This window comes from Vanacampus margaritifer, chromosome 4, assembly GCF_051991255.1.
Source record: "Vanacampus margaritifer isolate UIUO_Vmar chromosome 4, RoL_Vmar_1.0, whole genome shotgun sequence".
Taxonomy (NCBI): Eukaryota; Metazoa; Chordata; class Actinopteri; order Syngnathiformes; family Syngnathidae; genus Vanacampus; species Vanacampus margaritifer.
The window spans coordinates 10,593,776-10,616,129 of NC_135435.1; the positions used below are offsets into that span (position 1 = coordinate 10,593,776).

At 36.5% G+C, this 22,354-nt stretch overlaps 1 protein-coding gene across 1 annotated transcript in view; it reads right to left on the reverse strand.

Moving 5' to 3' along the window:
- Nucleotides 1-17,787: 17,787 nt before the first annotated feature.
- kcna4 (potassium voltage-gated channel, shaker-related subfamily, member 4) overlaps nucleotides 17,788-22,354 on the reverse strand; it is a 58,922-nt gene continuing 54,355 nt past the window's right edge. The window contains exon 3 of the mRNA XM_077564699.1: nucleotides 17,788-18,117. The gene's annotated coding sequence lies outside the window, so the exon portion shown is untranslated. The remainder of the gene's footprint in view (nucleotides 18,118-22,354) is intronic.

Consider the following 22,354-nt stretch of genomic DNA (forward strand, 5'->3'; position numbering starts at 1 on the left):
TAGTTACATTTAACTTTTTAACACTGACACTAGTGTAAACTCTACATTGACACAAATGTAGAGTACTTTCAACACTACTTAGTGTTTACCAGTGTATATTTTTAGCACTATACAGTGTTGGAGTAACACTGGTTAGGTGTAAAAAAAAAAAAAAGGTGTCAGATTTACACTCAAGTGTTTATATTTATCCACACCAATGAGTGTAAATCTGACACTTTTCAAAGTGTTACTTTTTCACACTTAACCAGTGTTACTCCAACACTGTATAGTGCTAAAAAGCTACACTGTTAAACACTGAGTAGTGTTGAAAGTATTTTATATTTGTGTCAATGTAGAGTTAATTCTGCCAAACTACACGTAACTCTGGTGTTTAAACACTTATAAGTGTATTCCACTCGTGTCAGTGTTAAAAATTTGACTCAAACTACATTTTACTCTAGTAGATGGTACTTCATCTATAAAGCATATTTCTCCTTACAGAGCCCTCAAAGCGCTTTATGTTTTGACTACTGACGACACAGCATCAGGAGCAACTGGAGGTTCCGTATCTTGCTCATGGATACTTCAGCATAGTCACACTGGCCTGAGGTTGAGCCCACGCTCTCAGAGTTGCAAGACTGAACCAAGCCGCCCCAACAAACAACTGCATGTATCGCTATGGAAATGTCTACAACGCGCTGGAAAATGTCACCAGAAATGAGGGTGTCGCTTCTCCAATTTAACAGTCAAGGTAGTGCTATTCTGTCTGACAGTGTGACTTTTTATCCTAACAGTGTTAAAATAACACTGCTTACTGCATATTTGATCGAACACTGGAAATTTAACATTGACGGATTTGCTGTGTATACTGCTTAGGGATATGGCCGAGCTGGAGCAAGTGGCAGTCACCAGCCAATCACAGGGCACGTTGGAGCAACCATTCTTGCTCACATTTACACCTATGGACAATTTAAATGATTAAATTAAGCTAACATTCATGTTGAACATCGAGCCAAGATACAGTACTTAAGTACAGAGATGACTTCACTATTTTATTTATACTCTCCTGATTAACATTTTAACACTGGCGAAGATTTGTGCTCTCTGAGTGGTCCTGTTTACCCTTTCCTTGTTCTGTACAGAGAAGAAGAACATGTTGGAGAGAGCAAAATGATGACAAGTTGTTAATTGACTCAGAGGTTATTATTTTTACACACACAGTTTCATGGGTCCTCTTCAATCTTGCTGGTGCACATATTTAGATGAACATGATTGCTTGGGTTATTTTTTCTGTTTTTTAGTGCATCAGCACAAACATTGGAATGTGCCTTGAAGGCCCACTATGCTATTTAAATGACAAAGTCGTGGTGGAAGGGACTGTGCCCCCCGGGCGGCAGTCCTACAGTAACAGCAAGTCAGACACAGTTGAGAAACAAGCACTGTAATTATTGTTGACATGTTTATTTATACGCATGGAATGCACAATAAAATCACTCCTGTGTGAAATATAAGTAGACGGTGGTACCGTGATTTATGAGTTTATTTCATTCCATGACCAAGCTCTTAACTCAATTTAGGATTATAGTAAATCAATATTCCTTTTTGAAATGAATTGACAACATTTAATCAGTTTCATCATTCCCCCAAAATAACAATATTTGTGTTGGCCAAATGCAGCTCTCAGAGACTGTTGTCATTTTATATTTGTGATCCAGCATAGCAAATGAGTCGCAGTGACCCGTATTTCAGAAATGAAGTTTGGGCATAATAAAAAAGAGCTCAGCTTTCCAATGATATATCAGCTATTCCGCTAGTCATAACATCATTTTTACTCATGACATTATTACAACAGATGAGCTACGTGCCTACAGGTAGGAGGGGACAGAGTCAGCGGCAAGAAAAGCGAAAGACCAAGGATACATACATGCCGGTACATTGTGCTGCACAAGATTGCGTACAACACTAGGGCACTAGGAGTACCCTTTCCCAGGAAAAAATAAAAAATATTTCTGAGGGCTTAATTTCAAATAATATATTTTGTTTACGTTGATGAGATTGGCAAAAAAAAATCTCAAGAAAATCAGTTGAGAAATAAGCAAGTATTGACTTATTATCAATGTCACAAATGGGAAAGTTGCCCCTGCCAACATGGCCACCACATAGGCATGGCAGTTAGCTTGTTATAATCACACTTGTTCTAATAACTGCTTATTTTCATACATTTCTATTAGAATTTTTGCTTTTGTTCTGCTGGGAAATAGGGACCTCAAGGAGGCTATTTTTGGGAGGAATCTCAAAATCGACATTTTCGTCCAAACCATCTATCTATCAACTCAAAACTAATGTTACCGACATTCTGGCTCTTTTGTCGGAACGGATAACATATTAAGGCTTGTTTATGGAAAATCCTGTGGATTCCCGGCCTAATCGTAGCTCATATTTACCAATTTTTTTTTTATATGTACAAAATTAGCAAAAGGCAATTGTCGGTTTTACACTAATACACTGGGGATTCCCCATTTGGATGTCTAAGTTTGACCTCTTGAACCATTATTGCCTCATGTCAGAATCTACCTGTATGACTTCCAACTCGTTTTACTATGATGAGCCACATTTATGCGTTTGTCTTATTCAATAAACTGAAAATTCATTGCAGACTGTGGGTTAACTCCATTGCATCATCTCCATTGATACACACAGATTACAATCCATCTTTCTCATTAGTGAATAATGTATTGAATTGTTTGGACTTAATTCAATATAGACCTATGAGTCTTGAGCAACAGCAAGAGGTTATAAGTGTGAAGTCATCGATCCACTGATTGTCAGTTAATTGAATGTGAACAGTCGGAGTCGGCCAATCCAAGGCCATACAACGAGTAAACATTTCCCCGGGGAAGGTCATGGGCTGTATTCATATAACAGAAGGCCAACTGACATTTGTCTGGATGTAAAAGAAGATTTTACTGCATGTGGAGCAGCAAACACAATTCTTGCTAACGATGCTTCTATTCAGTGTCAGGCATGAGGAGGAGTTGAGCAGGTTTACCTTTTGGGATTTGGCTGATTGGGTTTCAGCGCCTGGCATTGTTCTGTACTGAAGCATTGGGTTTCCATGAAGGAAAATGGTGGACAGCAAGTTAGTTCACTGGCATGGCTCCATCCATGTGACTAGATATTGTTCCATGTCAGGTGTCATTTTACACCTGTGAGTGATGCACTCCTGTTTTGGAAGGCCGAAGTAGACGCTGACTGGAGTAACTGGAGATGAAAGCACACCACTATGTTTTCTCCACTTTTAATATTTACCTTTAAACCAAGACTGATACCAGTTTCTCACAATTGGAATTGTTGGGTGAACAGATGTTTCCTTCTAATTCATTTGTGGTATTTAGGTGAAGAGGTTCACTCTTAATGCAAATGAGTATCAATAAATGATCAAAATGTTCAATTTGTCACAGTGGTACATGATGGGAGGTGTGACAACATAATTTATATCATAAATATACCACCACAAGCACTTTATTTTTGATCCAAATTCACATTCAACTAAGAATGAATGATTTTAGAAAAAACATTATTCTACAGCAAAACAAACAGCCGCTGGTAGTTACTGTTATTATTCCCATGTCAAACATGAGTGATGATTATATGTACTACATATACTAAGATGTCTTTCCCATGGCCTTTGGGTGAAGGTAAGAACTTAAAGTTGCCCAGCTCCACGATGTCTGTCATCTGGCTTGATGGATGAACTGGTGTTTGTCCAAGAGTCAAGTAATTGCACCACGGAAGACCCATTTAAAATATTTAAATGGTGTTCACTGAGGCCTCGGGTTTCAAAAACAAGCGCCGTAAAAGGCCACGGTACAAGAAAACGCTTGGTCACTGAGATAGACGTTCATAAACATGAATCAGCATTTCAACCACAAATGAAAACACTGATTCATGGTAGAAATTAAGATTTGGCTAATTTTGCTAACTAGGAATAGCCTACCTGTTAGGACTCTTTGTATTATTTGGGCGTCAAAGTGTATTGCTACTCTATTTGTGTGTGCTTAACCTGTGTGTGATGGTGCTTGCCTGAGAGTCCTCAAGTGCTCCTCCCTGGTTGGTGGCACGCTTCACTGACTCGACCCTCCAATTGGTGCCAAGGAACAAGATCGGATCATCAAGTGGATTCCGGGAATGTCACCGGTTGCACTGATTATCAGCATTGTGTTAAAAGTGACACCATAGCTTTTTTTTTTCTTTTCTTTTTTTTTCTTTTTGTTTTAATTAAAAGAATACTTGTGTTCACTTTTAACTGCTATTCTAATGTTAGACACTTTGTCTGTAGCAAAACATTTGAATCGGGTCGTAATAATACCTTTTAACTAGGGTCTGGACTTGGTCCTAAAATGCCAATTCGCTGATCGTGCCTACATCAACAAACAAATTCCCGTTGGGTCTGTAACTTAATATTAGTGTTTACGAGGGAAAAAAAAGTTTCCCAGAATTTTTTTTTTTTTTGCCTAAATAGTAGACAAAGACTTATAAAGAGCTTTATCTACACCATACAAAGCATTTCACAAAGCCCTACATTCAATTATTTTAAAAATTATTCAGACACATACTACGTACACATACTAACTACGAAAAAAGTTTTCTCTTAAGTTTCAAATGGCTTACCTTAAGTAGAATCTCGTGTTGCGTTGTGGCCAACGGTAGAATCTGGGTCGGTTATTGCACACTTTGTGTTGTAAAACCGTAGTAAATAATCCTGATGGCAAACATCCTGAAATGCTGGATGGGTTAGTCAGCATGCTACTTGCTAAACTTGCTCGCTTCGGTGACCATAGAGTGTATTAGCATTAGAGCAAGCCTTAGCTTCCTAAAGACCGTACATTTAGTTGCCATCTTGCATGTGTTAGCTCCAGTAAGTTCATTGGAGCTCATGAGTTTTGATGCGGATTGGTTTGTTACAAATATCCAACAATGTCGCTATGATACAAGCCACATGTGTCATTTTATAATCATGGATTTACAGTAAGACCATTCGAGACTTGCTCAACATGGCAGCCACTCAGAGGGAAGGATCTATGTATTGATATATAGGCAGACGTCCGCTTGCTTGAAAATGTATATGGTTTGCTTCCTTATTCTAAAAGTCAGCGTAGACACTTGTTGCGCGGTTGCTGTTGGAACTCAAAAGAGCATCAGGTATGATTTCACGTGTATGGACTCCATACATATTCTATTTTAAGATGCACCAACTGACGTTCCCAGTCTGTAACTGTCAAACCGTCAAAAGTGCACTTGTGCTAATCAGTCAGTTAGCATGTAAAGAAAATGCCGGTTCCGGTGACGTCACACAAGTTGTTACGAATCTGCAAATTATATTTTGGTTATTAATTTGCCACGCTCACTCGGACAAAGTCAGTTTATATTATTAAAATACTAAATAACAAATTATGTATTACGGCTTTTCCCTAACAGAATCAGGACCGACATGGTTGTGTTTGTATGGGATCGTCAGACATGTAATGTAAGCTATTAAATGATCAATAAGCAGGCACACATTTTCTGTTTTAATAAATTAGCGACAGTTGTTTTCTTTTGCATTATTTTTTATGAATTCATGATATTGTTTATTTTGTAAGTTTCAGGAACAGCCATAGATTAAATTTATGTTTTGAGCTTAAACTGCACAGGAAACCCCCAATTGATGATGTGATCATCTGTGCCGTGATACCCAAATTTGACTTCATCACTCTTGATTTTGCTGGAAGTAACATTGAGTTATGAATTTTGTTTTTTACTTCCCATTATTAAAATAACTCGTGTCCAAAATGTATATGACACAAATATGTTTTGGGCCCCCCAAAAAATGTAAGTTGTAGTTAACCATGTCAAATGTGCAAAAAATGTACACCATAAAATAGTTTTAAGAATTTTTATTGAATATATTATATTTTTCTTTGTTCAACATTGCACATAGTCCATTTTCAATCACATCTCATATTGCTGCCTATAAAATGTTGTCAATGTATAAAATCCAGAAGTTAGTGGTCTTAACAAAAAATAGGATAAAGACACAAACTCCAAAGATACAGAAAGAGAGAGAGAGTGTGATAGAGAAGAAGAGTAACTCAAACATACTTCGTTTAAGGATGCATTATTCTTAAAACAAAGCGTCATGCAGATTAAAAGCAAGGCTGGCCAAAACTCACATGGATATTTCTTACACCTCATCTGTAGAAATATTTTACATGTTCATCAATAGTCAGTCGTTCCTTCATGGAGAGTGACGAGACAATGGAATGGACGTTGGCGTATGTGAAGCGGTTACATAATAGCAGCTACAGCTCCAAACACAACCTTGAACCTCAACAAAACACTGACTGACATTGTCACCATAACTGGACAACTTTTCACACGGCCACTGCAAAGTACGGAAGCTTTGCAGCATGCATGCAAACAGCATCTTTGCCGACTGCGTCTGCAGATGATTTGATGATGACCGATGGAGATAACCTGAAAAACGTCAACATGACCCTTTGATGTCCAAACTGTTTATATATGAATACACTTCACTCTTTTTTTTAATACGGTGGCCATCCTTTATCTGATGATTCATGACAAAATCCGCCTCGGCTAACAAAAGCAATTCTAACGTGGCGAAAATGGCGTTGACATGGAAATTCTATTCCCGTCCCGTGTCTTTAATTTCACCTTAAGCTTCGACTCGAATGTGTCAGTGCCGGATGGATGAGTGATGGCTGGTGCCAAGCGTGCTCGCACACAGAGAGCAGCAGCGAGCGGCACCTGCGTTGCTTTGCTCAGGGGCACTCTGACAGCCACGCATTCATTTGCTCCTCACTCTCAGCTAACACACCATGCTGCATGAATGAACATAATCACTCTGACAACCTGCCCTGTGACTGCGTGTGTGTATGTGCGTACGTGTATTTTTTTTCCAACCGCCACACTATATTAACGCTGAGTTATGTTTTTAACATGCCCTTCACCTTTTTGTTTACCATAACAATGTCCTGAAACAAAAAGGCCAATGTGGGAAGTTTTAATTTGATAGGCTGAGAATTTGTTTTGCTGTCGACAATTTCCAAACAATATTTTGCATTCAGTTCATTAGTACACATTTCATTATTTATTGATTATGCTAATAGACATTTTGGCAATGCTGCATTTATTTAGTTAGAGGATCGGAAATTATATTTTTAGTGCAACCTATATAAATAGATTTTACATCATTTTATTTTATTGCCTGTCTGTTGGCATTTGGACATATTAGTGAAGTAAGAGTGCTCAGCAATGTAAAAATAAAAAACGTGATGATTTCTCAAGTCTTAAGCCACCATTAGATGTGTACAAAATGTCACTGGTTCTTGCTTTTTTTCATGTGACGTAAACCAAAATTTATTTGTCAAACTTTGTCAATTTATTTTATTTTTAACTTTTTTTGTAATCCTGATGGATGTATAAGCCCTAATATTTAATTTTAAGTCAACATGACTCCTGTGAAAAATGCCATCATAAAAGCAACGCTAGTGGAAGACTTTTGCTCAGCTCTGTATATACAAGTGCATCTAAATAAATTTGAATATTCAGCAAAAGCTCATTTATTTCAGTTGCTCAATTACAAAAGTTAAAATCATATATTATACAGATCCATTAAACAATGCTTTTCAGAAGGCCAATTACAACCTAATTTCTGCTTTAAAAAGAAAGCATTTTTCAGTTAGTTATTATTTAGTAAATTTGTGTTTTTGCTTAGCTACCATATAAGTTTACTAGGTACCCAATATATGAGTTTGACTTTTTGAATCCAACTCCTGAAAAGAGGTTCAAATTTAGTGATATGCCTTGTATTTATGCATAATAGATTTGAACATGACTGGGAAAAACACAACAAATAGATCATAGAATATTAAAAAACTATGACGGCGTATTAGGGCCACGTATAAATATATTTATTTTTAGAGGGTGGGGACAATATTCAGAGATTTTTTTTTTGTAAATTTGCGACTGTATAAAGTGGCAAATTTGCGACTTCATTAAGTGGCAGATTTGCGAGAGAAAAACTCAGAAACTTACGAGAAATACATGTAGCTTAGCTATAGTCTACAGTAGTGTGAGGGTTCGTTGGTGGTTAATGGGACACTGTTTATAAAATAAAAAGGCAGGATGGAGACGGATTCATTCTTAATTCAAACTTTACTCGTCATACACGGCAGTAACCAATCAGAAGCTAGCATACTTTAGCTAAATGCAAGTGAATGACAGAGAGCAGCAGATTCGACACATCAACTTAGCTACTTGTACAAAAAAATACCAAAAATGTATGAATGTGTAAATAATAATTCTGGAAACATAACTGTACAAGGAAATATTTATTTTAACAAATTAACTTAAATGCTTGATCCTCAGGATGTGGACCTTCGCAAAGCGAGGCGTCTTTGTGCTTAACATGATATATCCTTATTTGAAAACCCGACCGAAAAGTCAGGCACAAACATCCGAGTAGTACGCTACGTGTATTTAAAAGTTTTTTCTTGCAAATCTGCCACTTTAGAAAGTGGCAAATTTATGTTTTTCCTCGCAAATTTGCCACTTTCTAAACTTCATAAACCCAAGTTTTTTTTCTCGAAGTATTGCCCCCGCCCTCTAAAAATATATATATTTATACGTGGCCTTAATATGCTGTCGTACAAAACATATGTTGGTAAAGATTAAAAATAAATAAACAAACAAATAATGAATACATTTTTTTGCATCCTCTAAAACAGGTATGTCAAACTCAATTTTGTCACAGGTCACTTTGTTGTTACGGCTTACGGTTACGTTATGACGGGTGAAACAGAAATAAACGTTTAATCTTCTGATTGTATTATTACACATACACAACAAATTGACGTATTATTATTATTATCATTATTATTACTAACACATGACATTTTGAAATTTTGATACAGATTTTAGCAAGGATCATGGAACTTGGTGCACATGGTTTGCTTTTAATGGCAACATAAAATGATGTGGTGGCCCCTAGGCCTTGAGTTTGATACCTGTAAAACTCCAAAACAATAACTGTACCACCCCTTGATATGTGATATCTCATGAGCTATTCTGCAACCAGGAAAGTATGCGAGTGAAGTGATGGACTCGTGAATCTTTCAAGTCAGATGGATTCATACACCGCAGCAACATACCAGCAGCAGTGTATGATTGCACATCGCAGGTCTTGCCACCGGGTCCAACCGACCACCGTACCGTAATTGTAGAAGTCATGTCTCAGAATAACCGTAAACTGTGTGTGATGAGCATGGCCTCATTGTCCTCCTGTGGCCGGTGGCTATGACACCTCTGTTATATGTGAACATAGCCTCCGTGTGTTTTCTTGCTGGCGGCCGCCCTCATTAGAAATTCACTTTTATCCTCTCACCTTGTTGCGAGTGTTGTCTGATGGGCCCCACCAGCGTTAGTGTTAACGTGGGAGCCGGCGGCTACCGCGCTCCCATGTGAGGTAGTCATGCATCTGTAGGGGTCGCTAAATATTCTCCGTTATTTCAATTACAAATTGAGGAATTTGCATTCATGGGATGCAATGAATGCAAAATGAGAGGACCAGCCTCTGAAAATGTCTCATTGTGTATTTACTGCTGTTTTGGCCACAGACCTGTCAAACTACAGTACTAGTATTCATGACTACAACCTACTAAACCAATAGTTTATCTTTTATCCAATTTCTGTACTGCTTATTAGAGTAGGGGTTTCCAAACTATGGCCCAGGGGCCATTTGCGACCCGCCAGCGAATTTTCAGCGGCCGACAGCTGTTGGACAACAGGAGGTGAATCATTCATGTTTGTCAAAGGGGAAGGGAGGGGGGCGCCGACATCCAGCGATTGCTATTCGTTGTTCATTGATGAGACAAGGCGCCTGGCAACATGCACTGATTACAACACAGTCAATTTAGGTAAATGGTAACAAGTAACTGAAAGTAGAGTAAAATAGAGTCAAATTCACACTTGGAAGAGAGAAAAATAAGAAATTTTAAAAACACACACACTCAAGGTTAGTGTTAATTTTGTCATCGCACATTTTTTCACCAGACTAAAACTAGACTAGACAATAATAAAACCCTCATTAAAAAAAATGACAACTCGGACTAAATCAGTATGCATTTTCATTGACCAATGAAGATGAGATGAAAATGTACTTAAAAACTGGACTAAAATCTATGGACATTTGAGTTCATGAACAAAAACGAGATGAAAATGTAATGATTTTGTAAAATCTTGTCTCTGCTTATCTGTCACTGTGACGCTGTCATGTGACACACACCCTTTCAAATCTGCAGCTAGCTAGCACAACCCCATGGGACAGACAGGAAGTGGATTCACGGTGAAAGGTAAAAAACAAACCAAAAAAAACTAAATTGTAGTTATAACATAACATTAATCCAACGGCTATAACGCTCCAACAATAATGTTAATCCGATCACTTGTAAGTAATGCTGGCTCATTAACTAGCTCATAGCATGTAGCCATAGTAGCCACTTGTTGATATACTGTAATTGTGTGTGAAGTTGTTTTTCATCAAAACATAGAGAACATTTTATGTGAACATTTAGATCTGAAATGTTCAACCTAACCTGCTGACAAAAAAATATACAGGGGTAAAATTATGTTCCTGACTAAAACGTTGACGGTTTCTGTTGACTAAAGCTAGATGAATACAATTGTTTTCTTGGACTAAAATAGAGACTAGAATGCTAGATTTATAGTTGACTAAAAACGGACTAAATAAAAACGGGATGAGGTTGACTAACTATGATCAAAACTAACAAGCGTAATTGAAACTGGACTAAAACTGAGACTAAATTTAAAAATGGTGGATAAAATTAACATTACTTAAGGGTTGAGGAAAAAACTCACAACTTCAACTCCTGCTGTGTGTTAGTATATCGCTCGTGTCAGCTGGAATCTTTGTAACGCCAAGAGGCCGAAAACAACGTTTTTGGTCTCCTCTTGGATGTAAGCAAGCAGTAGGAGTGGCATAGCTCAGGTGGTAGAGTGGCAGTCTTCCAACCTGAAGGTCAAGCCTTGTGTAACTTTTTATTTCACTCTCTTCCAAGTGTAAATTTTACTCTAGTTAGAGTGTGACCTAATAGACTCAATTTAGAGTAAAAATTACTCAGAATTTACTGTGTAGTCATCAACAGGGGGGGCTGGTGGTTCATTTTCATGTTGCATCTGTTGTATGACTAATAAAATGACTCTTTAAATTACAATTGCGAGTAAATATGATTTAATTTTAGAAGCAGAAATAGTTTTTGTCCACATTTTGCTGTCAATGTTTCATTTTTGAACATACCACATTAATTATCCACAAGTATCTTTTTAAAAATTAATCATCTTACTACAGTTTGCTCTTGTTTAAGTTTTGAATGTTGAGATGTGATTCAGGTGCTGTTCAGTGCAGGGGTGGATCTAGTCTACCCCACACATAATCTTGAAAAATTCCTGATTATTTGCCTTATCACCATTAACAGAAAGCTACTATTGTAGCAGTTTAGCAAATTCACCAAGAATTACAAACAATTTACAGTATAATAGCTTACTTGATTGATTTTAGTGTGTTGAAGAGTCGAAAATTTTTAAAGTGGCTCATGTCATTCCATTTTTCTGTATGCGACCCTCAAACCAAAAAGTTTGGACACCCCTGATTTTGCATCTTCACTGAACCTACCCTGCATGTTTTTGGAATGTTGAGAACATCCACACAAGCACTGGATTCCAAAGCATGGATTTAAACCCCCAAACTGAGAACTATGAGTCAGTGGTGCTAACCGCTGCCCCACCATGCTGCTGCCTTTTTATTTTTGGATTCATAAAACTTTAATTATCTATTATTTTTTCTGCAGCAATAGTTTTTTTTTTTTTTTTTTTAACTCAGTGAATTTGTAGAGTATTTAATTTTGAATTTAAGGGCCGGTGTCTTCTCACTTTTTTTCCAGCAACCTTTATACATGTGTGCAAACCCTTACAGACAACCACAACACACTCCACAAATACTATTTTAGATATGTCATATACTCTACAATACTATCCCTGAAAAATATGACTTTTAATATTTGGTTGAATATTCTACTGCTCAAAGACGATTGTAACATTATTCCTGTAATGTATTTAGTGTTTGGGTAACACGACCCAATACCATAAACAAGCTTTGAAACATCCACGGTTAGTACAAACTATGATTTTTTTTTCTGTCATCACTCTTCTTTTTTTTATTCTGGATGACATTTCCACATGCATAATGTGCTGTTATTGCGGGTTAGGACCTTTTCTAATTAGTTACGCAAGTCTTTCAATCGGCTGTAAAATGTTGATTAATGTTGTAGTTCTCTAATGTGCCGACAAAAGCAGATTTAAGGGACCGTGTCATGGCTAGTTGACATAACCGTAGCCTCGAACCACGTTCATTATTTTAATTAATAGCCTGCTTAAGGAAGTGGGTCAGAGACGGTCCAGTTAAACGGATTCCTTTCCTTCTCCTCTGGTGCTGTTTGATGCGAGGTGACTGGAGGTGTTGACTTCAACACTATCAAGGCTCACTCTCATTTGCCAGGAATACACAAGCAGTTGTTTTTTTTAATCCAGCCAGAAAGACTTTACTATTTGGTGCAAACATTTGCCTTATGCTGAAATGCTTGCTTGGAAAGACAACAATAAGTCTGTGCAAATGCTGCATTCAAGACTGTTAGGATGTTGGAAAGTTCCCTCTTGGAAATGAAAAGCTCAATTTCAGTGAGTACTTTATGAAGTACAGATAAAAAACAAAAAAACAATGCTAACATACCATTGTGAATTATTGTCTGTCTGTGGTCTCTTCCGACACAGGAACGACTCAAAACGGTGTCCTAATTCACTTTGCATAGTCAGAGGTCAGAAATTTCCAACTTCTGAGTTCTTGGGAATGCAGCATATGCATACAACAAGTGTCCCAATAATCTACAGTACATAATGCTTGTTGTTTATCAGTTAGTATTTTGAGAGTAAATACTATAAGTAAACATTTCCAAGGAAAGTTACACTTTACCCCCCCACAATATTATCAAATTCACGTCTGCTTAGTTGATTGATATTCTCATATTATAAAGGCCATAGAGTGGATATTATTCAAGAGTTGACAAAGATATGACTGAATCTAATCTCATTGATTATGTTTACACGCAGTCGATATTGGGGTTAAAGGGATACTTGACTCATTGAGCCATTTTCAGCAGTAAAAAGTTTATATTTTGTCCAGAATTAATTTGATAACTTCATTATTTTTCATGTACAATTAATACCTTTGAAACACATTTTTCCACTTGCTGTCCACTGAAGATGACATCACCTGTGATGAGGCAATAGGTAACGACCAATCACGGCTTACCTGTTTTCTGGGTTTGGTTAAAAACTGAGCCATGATTGGTCTTTAACTGTTTCGTCAGTACAGGTGATGCCATCTTCAGTCGACAGATAGTGGCAATATTAGTTTTTAAAGGTATTAATTGTTCTTTTTTTCCTTTTCAAATTCTGGTTTCTGAAACAATCGGAACAGCCCGTTTGTATGTGTTAGCAAACAGTGTTACTCCCATATAAATATCCCAGTCCAAACATACATTTCCGCTTTTAAATTTCTACGGTTGATAAAAGACTAGATTATATTCATGTGACTCACCACACTAATAAACTAATAGGTTTCTCCCTCGCTCCCAAAATGTGGTTCTGTGCTGCGTCGCCATGTTTGTTTACCTCTGCATGCGTGTTTCCGCAAACCCATTTAGGTGTGAATATCTTACATGCACACACTGTGGCATTTTTGCATGTGCAGAACACAAACCAAGGTTCCATTCAATGGAGGTACCCCGATTGCGTTTATATGACCAAACATTTGGGTTCGAGAAGGGGTACCCCAGGGATCTTATTCGGGTTATTGTGCATTTTTACATGGATTTTCAAAACCCAAATATTGTCAATATTCGGGTTTTGAAAGGGTTATTAACTCATTCACTGCCATTGACGGCTATAGACGTCAAAAATTCATTTGAACTATTTCTATTAGTTTCACATTTTTTTCCACTTTTGTTAACAAGAGTATGAAAACTTAGAAAAAAATGTATTGTACATTTAGAACAGACACAAAATGTGATTAGTCATGAGTAAACTATTGAAGTAATGCCATTTATTACAATTAAAAAATATATTCGTCTGAAGCCTCAAATATTTTAATATTTTCTTTTTTGTTTAATTACTTAATTATTAAGATTAATCATGAATTTTATATCTGTTCTAAATGTACAATACATTTTTCCTAGGTTTTCATACTTTTGTTAACAAAAGCGAAACTAATAGAAATAGTTTAAATGAATTTTTGACGTCTATAGCCGTCAATAGCAGTGAATGAGTTAATTGCATGTAAACATAGTCATTGTAGACACTTAAAAGCATGATCAACAAGATTCTCCTAACTTGTAGCATGACACAATTTGTTTACATCACTCCCTAAAAACTTTTCCTATGCTATAATTTCAGACAAGAAACAACTGTGTCAATTTTAATCCCGTCATTCTGCTGTTAAACCAACTAAAGTGACAGCATAAACGGTAAATCTATTTCCCATTAAAAACATCCTCCTTGTAGGGTAATTTACAACAACAACCACTGACATCAAGTGTAAAACTACTGTGGCTATCCTGTATGGTTACAAGTTTTTACGACACGCTGGAAACCCCAGGAACATTCAGTGAAGAACTTTTCCCTCCCGCAGATACAAGCGGCGAGGTAATTACAGATATAAATTGTTCAAATAAAGAGCAGTAGTGTGTACTTTGGATTTTCTGTAAAAGAGGGAAAATACTTTTAAAAAGATATTGGGCTCTAAATCCAGGCTTCTTGAGTGCCAGTATCATTAACACAGTATGTAAAATAATGCCAAATACAACTGAAGATACAGACAGTTAATAATGCAAAACAGGCATGTGCGCGAGAACAGCATCAGAGAGGTAAGAGGCAATTCGACTCCTCAGTGCCCAAACAACATTAGCAATGTCGTGTTTTCAAATAATGACTCTTTGATGGGCGGAAATAAATAAATAAAAATACAAACAGAAATTAGGCGAGTGAGAGCAGCGTTCACAACAACATGAGCAACATGATCGCATCAGTGAGGGCAAAACAAACACCGATGATGATTATTATGATGGATGCTCGTATAACAGTCAAATCAAGTTTGAAAGTCTCAAATGATTCCGCAACACATCTCAGGACACACAAGTAGAAACGTCTGCTATTTACATTGTCTCCTATTGGGTGTGTATCTATAACACAACATCTGAGCAGCACAACATACAATAAATTCAGGGTTTCACCTTTGGTTATGTATTTATCAAGGCTAGGTTTAAAAAAATAGAGAACACACGTTCATGTTACTTTGCATACACTTAAAAGTGGAAACAAGTCAACAAAGCAGCTGGTCCATTTGTTGTTTTGCATCTGAGAGCAACCTAAGGTGTATTATTGTCTTTAAGAGAGGGAATCTTGGCTATAGTACTGTCGGCTTCCATCCATCACCGGGGATAGAAGGTGTGTGGCAGATATTTATGCTCGAGTTTATGTGCCTGACATCTTTGTTTTAGTGAGAGTGGACGTTAATGTGCTTGACAAAGTGATACCAATTTATCTTCCAGCCCTAAAAACGATTGATCAATGAGAATTTGAATGTTAGGACACGACTTGGACGAGGAGAATCTTTGTTGCCAGCTTTGGAGCAACACAGGTTAGCCTTGTTTGAATGACAATATGAAAGAAGATCAGCTGACTGCACATAGGCAGAGCGACAACGTACCGTAATAACGCTGACCTAAAACCTCCTGAACCCAACTGTTATTCTCTAGCATATGACAATGTTCACTACGACGTCGTATATACAGTGTTCCCTTGCTATAACGCGGTTCACTTTTTGCGGCCGCGCTGTATCGCAGATTTTTTTTAAGTGTAATTTTGTGTGTTTATTTATTTATTTTTTTTACAGTAATGTACCTATTTTATAAAATTTAGGAAGGTTTGAACATTGAGAATGTTTAAATAAGAAAAATTGAAATGCCTCGATGAGAAAAGTGTATAAACTGTGTGGTGCGGCGTTTTAGAGCCTTAAAACATTTATAACAAATGTAAAACATAAAGCTAACTACTTCGCGGATTTCACTTATTGCGGGTCATTTTTGGAACCTAACCCCAGCGGAAAACTAGGGAACACTGCATACATATTTTGTTTTCACAGGGAGGGTAATATCCCGAGAAAAAACTCGCAAATTTGCCACTTAATAAAGTGGGAAATTATAAAGTAGCAAATTTGCAAGAAAAAAACTCAAACTTACGATAAATACACGTAGCGTAGCTATAGTCTAATGCAGGGGTGTCAAACTCATATTAACTCAGTGGCCGCATGGAGGAAAATATATTACCAAGTGGGCCGAATCTGTAAAAATAATGGTATATAACTTAAAAACAATTGCCGTCTATTATACGCAGATTTTCTCTATTTGTGGGTCAGCCCTAAATTACGGAGCTCAACTGTAATCGTATTGTTCCCCCCCAAAAAAACACGAATGCAAATGGGACGTGGCAACACTTTGCCTGTATGAGTTCTGGACGTGTTAAATCTACCTGTTTTGCATATATCTTGTTCCCAGAATGCATTGTGTGGCGCAGTTGATGAAGTTATAAGGACGCTAATGTCATATGTATTTGTGTTACCAGTAATTTAATTTGTGTCGTATTTAACACGTTTATGTCTGTCTATGATTTATTTTTTATTTTTTTAAACAAACAGTAACTTTAGCTTGTGTGTAAAATAATGACATCTAGGATGATTCTGTGTACAAGTTGCATTGCTTATCTGAGGACTGCTTCTGAAATTACGAATTACGACCGGCTGATTAATTGGTCTGACATTACAATTTATTTTTTATTTTCCAAAATCATCTCGTGGCCCGGATTAAACCCATATGCAGGCCTGATCCGGCCTGCGGGCCGTATGTTTGACACCCTTGGTCTAATGTGAGGATTCGTTGGTGGTTAATGGGGCACTGTTTATATAATGAAAAGGCTGAATGGAGATGGATTCATTCTTAATTTAAACTTTACTCGTTAAACACGGCAGCTAGAGCGACAACACTTCCTGATCACCAGCTGACTAAACACTAACCAATCAGAAGCTAGCATACTTTAGGTAAATGCTAGTGAATGACGGAGAACGGCAGATTCAACACATCAACTTATTTACTGCTACAAAAAAATAATAATAATAAAATGTATGAATGTGTAAATAATAATTCTGGAAACATAAATGTACACGTAAATAAACATTTTAACAAATTAATTTAAATGCTTGAGCTTCAGGGTGTGGACCTTTGCAAAGCGAGGCGTCTTTATCGCTGGCCGTACACAATGCTTCAAAGAGGGAATGCTAAACATCATATGGTTAATCTTTGCTAAAGCAATTACTAACTCCTTATTTGAAAACCTGACTGTAAAGTATTGGCACAAACATCCGAATAGTACGCTACGTGTATTTCTCTTAAGTTTCTGAGTTTTTTTCTCGCAAATCTGCCACTTTATAAACTAACATCTAACCACAAAGTTTTTTCTTGAAATATTGCCCCCACCCTCTAATATATATATATATATATATATATATATATATATATATATATATATATATATATATATATATATATATATATATATATATATATACATGGCCCTAATACGCCGTTTTTCCGTTTTTTCCACATGTAAAGAAAACATGGTAGTGTAAGTCTTGTCATAGCATCGCTTCATATATGTGGTAATTAAGGCAATCATTCTGGGCCACGGTTTATTCATTTATTCCATCCTGAAGGGTTTGTTTACCTATTTCAGAAAGTAGTAGTTCCACCCCCACATGCCCCCCTTGTTGTTGAGTCCCCTCCAGCTGTTGTCCCTTCGTCACAGTCCACTCAGAGCCACCATCGCGGTCACAACATTGTGTTGGTTCTCTGCCACTTCCAGAGATGCTGAGTTTACGCCCTGTAACTGGCAGAGCTGCAACACACAAACACAGGAGACAAACAGGGAAAATCTTTTGAAATATACTCAACAACATTCTTGTGACAATTATGCCGCAGGTTGTGCTTCAGCTTTCAACTTCACGTCGCCGCCACGCTCATTAGCTGCTAGCTCACACGTGAGCACAGCGCGAGCTTGGAATCATTGTTTGAATGAAGCTTTAAAAACAACCACAAAACCGAGTGGAGGGCTCTTTCTAATCGGGGGAGGTAGTGTTTTGAAATAGCTTTGAATAAAATATCATGGAATTATACTGTATATACTGTAGCAGATGGTTTACAAATACACTGCTATAATATATGTGACAAAAAATATAAAATTCAACTCCCCCAAATTCTTTACAATAATGTGTTCAATGCCCTAGAAGTCTTAACGTGGTTTTCTGATTAATATTCATTTGTGGCATATAAATTGAGCAGCAAAATCAACTCATTGTTATCCATGTCATTGTCAGGGGCGGCCATTTTGCTACTTGCTGTCAGCTGAAAATGACATCTCAGTTGTTAAGGGCTCAGGTAACAGCCAATCGCAGCTGAGCTTTAGAATACAGGTGAGCCGTGATTGGCCATTACCGGAGGCATGAGCAACTGTGATGTCATTTTCAGTCGACAGCAAGTGACAAAATGACCGCCCATGGAGATGGATAAATACAGGTAGATTTGGATGCTTAACTCATATTACGCAAACACAATATTAATCCGAATACTGTGTTTAAAATAGGGGAGCTTCATAGAACAAATTGTAGAGAGAAAAAAAAAGAGTTGAATTCCCTTTTAAAGCAAATGTGTCAAACTCAATTTTGTTGTGGACCATTTAGTAGTAGTTATCATTCTAGTTAATACAGCTGCACTAAATTAAACACTCATCATGGTTTAGTTTTTCTTTTAAATGATTGAGTGACATCTCAATTTTGCTGCATGTACTTAATGACATCATGCTATAATGAGCCAGACAGGAGCATGGCAATTAAGTGCTGTAATTACAGATGTGGTTTTAACTCATTCACTGCCATTGACGGCTTTGGACGTCAAAAATTCATTTGAACTATTTCTGTTAGTTTAAATTTTTTTCCACTTTTAACAAGAGTATGAAGACCTAGAAAAAAGTATTTTTTGTACATTTAGAACAGATATAAAATGTGTGATTAATCGTAAGTTAACTTTTGAAGTCATGTGATTAATTACAATTAAAACTTTTAATCGGCTGACGACCTAATTTATAATCATCTTTTTTCTTTTTTTAAATGATCTTTTTTTCAAAAACCTGATTTTTAATAATCTATTCTTTTCTTTTCTTTTTTAAATAATCTTCTTTCAAAAAAAGAAAAGATTATTAAAATTAGGGCGTTAGGCGATTATATTTTTTATTTGTAATTAATCGCATGACTTTAATAGTTAACTCATGAGTAATCACAAATTTTATATCTGGTCTAAATGTACAATAAAAAAATTCATGCTCTTGTTAACAAAAGTGGGAAAAAATGTTTAACTAATAGAAATAGTTAAAATTAGTTTTTGACGTCTATAGCCGTCAATGGCAGTGAATGAGTTAAAAAGCAGACATAAGGTACAAGCAGGTCCTTATTGCAATCACCAATCTATGCTAATGAAGTTGTAAAGCCATCATTATAGTAAATACTTACATATATTAAAAAAAAACGGTTCCAGGCCATGACTATAAAACAATCAAAAGCAAGTAACTATATAAAGGTATGAGTGTGACTTTTTGTGCCACGGTACCATCACCCTGTAGATAAAAGCATCCATTTGTAGTCCTGACATAGCATTTCATTCTAAGTGAATAAGCAACAAACACAATCATAGCTACAAATACAGGTTGTGTGCTCTAAAAGCAACATAATAGACTGGACAAAGCTTTAAAAAGCACAAAATATCTGCTCCAAAAAAGAACCATCACTTAAAAATAAAAAAAATAGTAACCAACAGAGACTTGCCTCTGTGCAGCTGTGTTGTTTATAATATTGATTTTGTTCCAGTTATTTCCTTTCCTTTCTGTTTCTTGGTCTTGAACATAGCGAGGAAGAATTGCTCCATTAAAGAGGTGTGTGCCTATTAAAATACAGACTATAAAGAGGCTTCCAAACAGAGCAGCTGTACAATTCTCCACCTCAGTAATTTGAGGATTTCCACATCGTCTCAGAGGAGCAGGAAACATTTTGTATGCAATCATAGCTGCAGTTGCAACAAGACAATTAGCGCTACATACGGAGCCTTTTGCCTAATTCCCCTTTTAGGATTTGAGTGCAGAAGCGGTGTTTGTTGTGGTTGCTGTCCACATAGGATTGAGTCCTTGCCATTTGGAACATTTAATAGATCTCTTTCAGGAAATATTTTCCCCAAGTAGGTACTAATCATTTAAAATGTATATCTCACACCTATCGTAACCAACGTTCTTCAAATTCTTCAAGAATAATTTCATTTTCTGATAGCAAAAGCTCCACAGATGTGACTTTACAGTCTGATCTGATGGCAACACATTGTGTGCATTCGTTTTTCTAATGAGTGTCCTTTAAAATTAAAATGAGTCATTTGTCGTTCACTTTGGAGCAGGGAAATGATTTGAACACAGTTTATGGACGATGGCCAGTATCTGCCAGATTTCAAATGTTTCCCAAAGCAGATTGCTAGCCAAAATGTTCTCATTGAAAATTTTGTAGCTTATTTTAGTATCATGCTCACAATCTTTCATTCATTCATTTCAACCCGGAGTGGGAATTTTGTCGGCGGTTGCTTTCATTGATGAAATATGAGGTCAGATTTACACTACAAGGATCAACTGACGCAATTCCAGATGTTTTCCTCTCAAGGGGCCCAATTTGGATATGTGCTACAGCAGTGTAATGAGAAAAAAAAATGTCGGTAATTCTAAATGTGGAAACAAATCTGATGTGGATTGCATAACTGCCAATGTGAGTACAGCGTGTAGGCAGATTGTCAACGCCAGTTTGACCATATTTGACTCCTTTACTGCCATTGCCAATTATACTTCTCAATTACTGTAAAATCAAATAATACAATTGTTTTTGTCACAAAAAAAAGGATCCAAAATCGAGTGGGTATTATACAGGGGGCTTAATAAGAGACAAAAAAAATTCACATTGTTTAGACATTTATCAGTGCCTAGGCGGTACCTAGTGGTTGCAAAAAAAATTTAAATAAAATCACTGTATAGAGAGAAATTAACTGCTTTTTAAGGGTGATTTTCATTGGAGGAGAGAACATAGTTTGGGTGTGGGCATATAATACATGGGTGTGTGTTATTCAATACGTTTTTCAATAGGGATGGATGGGGTTCGGGGAGCATCTGATGCTGCACCAATGTCATTTTCAATCTACTACACATTTTGCGAGTCCACTAGAAGAAACGGTGACCTTTGTTCTAGGGTTAGGTATCCATTTAAATGTCCTCAATAGATTCAATTTTGATTCACAAAGAGTTCAGTTCGATTTAGATTTGTTTTCAATTTAATTTGATTCACTTTAATTCAATTAGATATTAATTAATGATGAAACATCAATTCTTCTTAAATATCAAGGATGTCCTTGATAAAAACTCCACAAACATTAAATTCCAAATTACAGAGGCAGTAACTGGTTAAATTATTTAGTTTATTGATGATGATGATGAAACTAACACATATTATAATCACCTAAGTGTCACGCAAACATTGACATCAGCAAGGATAAGATGAAAATGTTTTCATAATTCTATTCAATCATTGTTAATTCAGGGTGACACAAAAAAAGGGAACTTTTTAACAATCCAACAAAACCAAGAGTGATGAAAGAAAAATATTTTATTCATAGTAATTGAAACCTTAAAAAATGCCATTTACAATCAAACAATGATGGAATCCCAGCTCTCCCAGCTGAGATGTTGCAGCGGTCAATGAGGAATCTCAACAGCAGATTTCAAAGGATTCGTACAGGAGGATGTCATCTAAAAATAAAGAAAATTCCTACATTAATTCTTAAATGGTATGTTTTAAGGTTTTAATTCCTATGAATAAAATATTTTTCCTCCATCACTCTTGGTTTTATTGGATTGTTAACTCATTCACTGCCATTGACGGCTATAAACGTCAAAAAATCATTTGAGCTATTTCTATTAGTTTAACATTTTTTTTCCACTTTTTTTTAACAAGAGTATGAAAATGTACATTTAGAACAGATATAAAATGTGTGATTAATTA